Raw genomic sequence first — 6,824 nt, 5'->3', positions numbered from 1 at the left:
ATATTTTTAAGGCATATATTTTTTACATTATATTTATATTATAATAAATATTGATGCAATAAAAATTATTTTTGAAATTTATTGGTGTCAAAAAATAATTTACAATGGGGGGTGGGGTACTTTATGGGGGTATTCTGCTTCTATCCCTCAAAAAGTGTAGGGGTCACTGTGTAACTGTGTGGTCTGCCCAAAAATCGTGTATGGTTCTTCTCATAATTATTTTTTTAATTTTTGTCCTGATGGGGATTTTTAGAGAACCAAGCATTGCTCTGTTGTATATATAAAGTAAAAGGCTTGGCGCTTAATAATTCTATTTTTTTTTACCATTTACAATTATATTTTATTACCCTGTGCAATTCATATTTTTTACGATATCTTAACATTTTCTTATGATTCAATTTTACTCCTTAGTATAATATTTGGGATAATTCATACAATATTTATTTATACAACCATAACTATATATATAGATCTAGATAAGATATCACATTATAATAGATGCAAAGGTGTTAGGTAGTTAACCTTCACCCAAAATTATATAAATCATAAATATATATAATCATAAAAATATATTTATTAACTAATATATTAAACTTGAACATCTATTCGCGAAATCTCGAGGCTTAGGCAATATTTTTCTTGCCAAAATATTGAGTTAGCCGTTTTTTAAAATCGGCTCAAATCGAGCAGTTTAACAACACTACATCCATGATTTAAAGTCTCCTAAAAAATTTTGTCTTTGGTCTCCATTTACCTTTACCGTGTCGTGTAGTATTATATTTTTTTAACATCCACTCTTCTCTTTTTAATTAAAATTTTGATATCTCAAAGAGCACCAATATTAGACTTGGTACCATTGATCTCGCTTAGAGTTTAGAGTAAAAATGCAGATGCCGGATATATTTTTCAAAAATATTATTGTTTATATTAATTTATATTTGTTAATATTTATTCGTATCTCATATTAAATATATATTTTATTACATTTATTATCACATTCATAAGTTATTTTATCAATTAATTTCGATTTCAAATTTTCCGGCTTAATATTTACTTATTATTTTCAAATTTTTAGTGGCGTAATATTTATCTACCATTTTCAAATTTCTAGTCAAATAATAATTATTTCTAAAACTTCTTGTCCAACAGGGAAAAAGAAATTGCAACCTTGTCCAACGAGATAGAGCCTCTTCCATCAAGCACTAACAGCTATTAAGGAGTTAGGCCAATTATTTGTTATTACTGAAATATGACAATGGCCTGAAAGAAATATTTCCTCAGAAGCAAGAAAATTATTGGATTCAATGTTTATTTCAAATTTTATTTCTCATTAGAATGTATTATTTAATTATACAACTATTTTAAGTATTACTTTTCAAAAACATGACATTGATTTGATTAAGAAGATGAGAATAGCGGAGAGCATTTTATCAGAACTCAAGGAAATTAGGGCGTTGATGAAGATTTTCATATTTTATTGTTGAGTCAAAAGCAGAGCTATACGTGTTTAATATTTCTCTCTCTCGACTTGTAGCAAGGCAAGCTCATCGTTAAAACATTAATATAGTATCAGTAGAAGAGTATATCTTAGATGCAGATACATTTATAATCCAAATAAATGAATTTTTAATTCATCATGCAGCATTTACATCTGCAAATATTACTACCACAAAAGCCTTCCCAACCTTATTCAGATGGTGATAGAAAAAAAAATATTTGTTAGATTTTTATTATGAAAATGTTAAAGTATCTTATGATGCCTTACTAGCTGAATAACTATGTTTATAAGATTAACTATAGTTGATATAGTCCCAAAAAATGCTATGGATGCTCTGCATTATTTCATACACATTTTAGATTAAATTCCCAATGTATTAAAAGGGTTTATAAACTCTTCCCATTAGTAAACTAATGAGAGAACACTCTCTTTTTTAAGAAGAAAAACAGAGGCTTGCAGAAGTACCATTTGCAGGGCACGGCCCGGATTTTTTTTAGAGATTTTTTATGGCCTGGCCTGGGTTTTTTTAAAAAAATTTCAGGCCGGCCCAGCTTTTTTTAAAAAAATTTAAGGCCCGGCCCGGCTTTTTTTAAAAAAATTTTTAGGCCCGGCTCGGCTTTTATTTTTAAATTTTCAGGCTCGGCCCGGCTTTTTTTTAAATAAAATTTTCAGGCCCGGCCCGGTTTAAAAAAAAAATAAATTATATTTATTTTTGATTTTTATAGCTAATAATAACGATTTCTATTATAGGCTGTTTTAAAAAATACAGCCCGGCCTGGGTGTTTTAAAAAAAATAATTTAGGCCAGGCTTGGGTGTTTTTTTAAAAAAATTCAGGTCCGGCCCGGGTGTTTTTTAAAAAAAATTCGAGCCCGGCCCGGGTATATTTAAAAAAATTAAAATATTGTCCGGCCCAGGGGCCGGGCCAGCAGGTCTCTGAAAAACATACCAAGAAGTACAACATGTGAAAGTAGATTGAAAAGTTTGGATCTTTTGAATTTTCATAGGCATTTGGCGACAAGCAAGGATGAGATAATTGAAAAATTAGCTCAATCCCAACGAAGATTGGATTTTACATTGTAAATATATAACATACAAAATACAATTATTCCTAAGAAACTTGTGAAAGGCTCAAAAAATTCAAATTTCTATTTTGGGTCATTTAAGTGATTCTTTACATATAATTTTTTTATAATTCACATTAATTTAAAATTGTGTATTAGGAATAGTTATTAGTCCTAATAAATTTATGCTTGATATTTTTAAAAAACAATAATATTTCTTTAAAAAATTTATTACCCCCCCCCCCCCCCCTCCAGATCAAATTCCTGCGTACGCGCCTGCCGATTTGAATAAACAGAATTAAATGAATGTGCGTTACATAAATTAAAACATATTACTATTCAATAACCAAAATATATAATATTTTAATTTATTAATTCCTATAATATAACTTTCTCCCTCTTCTAAAAAGCCTTATTTTAATTTCATCTAAGAAGTCATAGAGAGTTTGTTGTCCAAGTGGTTTATCGTTTTGGTCATCAATTTGTTTCATAAGTCATTGTAATCGTTGGCTTGTCCCAATCGTTGGTTTGTTTAAATCTTAAGCTTGATATCCTTATCGTAAGTTTTCTCCATAAATCATGATTTTGTCATATAGCTTGCTTGGTAGTACTCAGTTGTTATTATTATCATTTTTCAAAATTGTTATTATCAGACTTTGGTTTTTGCCAAAATTTACAGAGGCATTATCAGCGCAGAAAGCTGACATGCAATTCATTGATAACCCTGAATCCTATATTTACATTATGTGGTTAGCTACTACATCGTTGGATTTTTCCAATGACATTAATACTATAGATTGCCTATCGTAATGCTAAAATCAAATTTGAAGTGGCAAAAATTGAAGTGACTGGTGGCCATTTTGTGTTTGTATCTTTTATGATAGAAGCATATGATAATTTCATAAATTTCGGGTATATTTTTATTATGTTTATATTTATAATATATATATATATTCTAATTAAACACCAATTTATTATTTACCTTATATATTATAGAATATGAGTATCAAATAAACGTCACTACTGAATATTTTACTTGAAATATTTCTGCTCTTTATTAACATTTGCAATTTATTATTTAATAATGAATATCTTTTATAAGAATTCAATTTAATATTTTTTAATTACTAAAAGATTTAAAATGGTAGTATATTGCTGATGAAACAAAATTTCCTTTCATAAGTATGATATCTCAAATTAATTATTCTATTGTAAATTATTTATGGCAGATTTCCTATGAAAGATAAAATATTATTACAAAAGTGGACCCATGCTGTGAAGAGAGAGAACTTCAATGTAACAAAATATAGTAAATTATGTTCAAAGCATTTTACACCAGATTCATTTATTCCATCTGTTACAAATCATGTTCAATTAAGAGAGGGAGCAATACCATCAATTTTTAATTTTCCAAAGCATCTTCTAAAAGTAACAAAATAATGAATAATAAATTATAACATGCAGGTTTCCTGGAAGCCAGATTAATTCAAAAATATATGAATATTTTTTTTTATAGAAATCAATTCTAGATTTCTTTTGTATTTTTATAATTTATGTCTTATGTCTTTTATGTTTTATTTTTGCTTATAATTATGTTATTCCTTAATAAATATAAACTATCTATTTCTAAATATATTTCTTTATTTAAATTTAATTCACTAAAGTATAATAATCAATAATGTTTGATTTAAATATAATTTGATCTGAAATCTTTTATAAAATTTAATATATTTTAAGAAAATGGTAATATGGACCCATGCTTTGAAGGGAGATGACTCAAATTTAATTATTTTCAAGGCATTTTCCACCAGATTCATTTATTCCATTAGTTAAAAGTCATATCCAATTGAGAGAGGGAACGATGATTTAAAAAAATTCTTCATAAAAGTGAAGAGGACATTGATTTCTAAAAATTTAAGACTTAATTTATTTTTTAAAAGTTATTTGAAGAAAAATTATGATATGAAGAAAAATTATTATGTGAAGAATAAGGGTTTTAAATTTAAACTTTAAGAGAGGGAAGTGTGCATAATATCTTATTTGCATATTTTAACCTCATGGATTTAAATTAATAAATATAAATTAAAAATAATAATTTATACTAAAACGCTTATACCAAAACGCAAAAATTAAAACATTGAAAATATTGTTTAACAATCTTATTGATTTATCATTCTTCATTTATTCTTATATCCAATTTGATGAACTATTATTTCTCATTATTCTGAACTTACGGATTCTAATAATAATTGATAATAAATACTACTGAGTACTACAAGCAAGCTACATGACTGATTCACGATTCATAAGGACAGGACAACTTACAATAAGGATATCAAGCTTACGATCATACAAACCAACGTGCAAAAACGATTTGAACAAACCAACGATTGGGAAAAGTCAACGATAATGTTAAACGATTTTATCAAGCCTACGATAGAATCAAGCCAACGAAAACGTGTGGACTCACGCAACTCTAATAAACGATTTTATCAAACCTACGTGATAGAATCAAGCCAACGAGAACATTTGAGACTTATGCGCTAACCGAGAAGAAACTTAGTACTTTGTAGAAGAGAATGTTAAAGATGATTAACTTTAATTTTAATTTAAATAAAATTTAAATTTTTGAATGCCTTATCTTTTATTTTTGTTAAATTGATCGTGCTTATTTTTTGTTTAATATATTCGATTAACTTTTTTATATTCAATTTATATTTTTTTTATATATATACGCTGTTAAAAGAAATGAAAATATACAACATATAATTTAGAATAATAAATTTGACCTTTTTAAATTAACTTATTTCATTTTATTTTTGCTTATAATTATGTTATTTCTTAATAAATATAAACTATCCATTTCTAAATATATTTCTTTATTTAAATTTAATTCACTAAAGTATAAAAATCAATAATGTAAATATATATCATGAAAAATACAAATAATATATATTATGTTATATTTACATCAAATAAAATAATTGTATTATTATAATTATGTATCGCGAAAAGAAAATATTAATCTTATAAATCAATAATAAATACAAATAATATATATATGTTATATTTATGTCTAATAAAATTAATTTATTATAACCAATAAAGTCATTAGAAATTTTCAGAAAATTTGTTCTTCACCTATAAATATTTAAGTTAAATAACATATTTTTATATTACTTGGTTTATTGCCCTTGAAAAAGTTTTATCCCAATGTATGTGCCGTCTGATTGATATTTCATCTATACTGAGAGCACAATATAATTGCTGATTTGAGGATTCTGATTGGAGACTTTTAATTTTTTCTATAGAAGACTTTAAAAATCCTAAAGAAATAAAATAAAATATTTTTATTAAAGATATAAATAATACCAGGCCTAATCTTTGTATTGCAACTCCAGTTTCTTAAAGTTGATTCAGATAGCATACAAAAATGGCTCTTTAAAAAACGATAAGCCTTTGGAGAGTAAAAATATATAGCTGAGGCAAATTGTTTGAAATTTGTTTCATATTTAATTTTCTTTGGATTTTAGACTCCACCACTGGCAAGTTGAGTTTTTACAAATGTAAGAGGGAGACCTGTAAATAATCCTTCGACAACATCATGCCCTTCACCATGTATCAAGTCTTTATCTTTCAATGATTTAATTACAGACTTTAAACATAATATTTTTCTATTTTTTCTCATTAATTTTTTTTTTGCCAAATTTAATTTTTTTTGTATCTTTCTTGTAAATCTATTTTTAATAATAGACCTCTTTTTTATTGTGTCAAAACTTTCAAAATAATTATGTTCAGTCTCAATAGTCTTGCTAATTATAGGATATTCATATACGGGGCTTAAAATGCTTGATGTTTCAAGGCTTACAATAGGCATGGCTAATTTTATTGATCCTCTTGGCTTGATTGATTTCTATAAAAAAAAATATTCATATATTTTTGAATTAATCTGGCTTCCAGGAAACCTGCATGTTATAATTTATTATTCATTATTTTGTTACTTTTAGAAGATGCTTTGGAAAATTAAAAATTGATGGTATTGCTCCCTCTCTTAATTGAACATGATTTGTAACAGATGGAATAAATGAATCTGGTGTAAAATGCTTTGAACATAATTTACTATATTTTGTAACATTGAAGTTCTCCCTCTTCACAGCATGGGTCTACTTTTGTAATAATATTTTATCTTTCATAGGAAATCTGCCATAAATAATTTTTACAATAGAATAATTAATTTGAGATATCATACTTATGAAAGGAAATT

The sequence above is a fragment of the Gordionus sp. m RMFG-2023 genome, chromosome 3 (genome assembly GCF_954871325.1).
Source record: "Gordionus sp. m RMFG-2023 chromosome 3, tfGorSpeb1-WG-v2, whole genome shotgun sequence".
In the NCBI taxonomy this organism is placed as follows: domain Eukaryota; kingdom Metazoa; phylum Nematomorpha; class Gordioida; order Chordodea; family Parachordodidae; genus Gordionus; species Gordionus sp. m RMFG-2023.
This window is presented reverse-complemented; position numbering follows the sequence as displayed.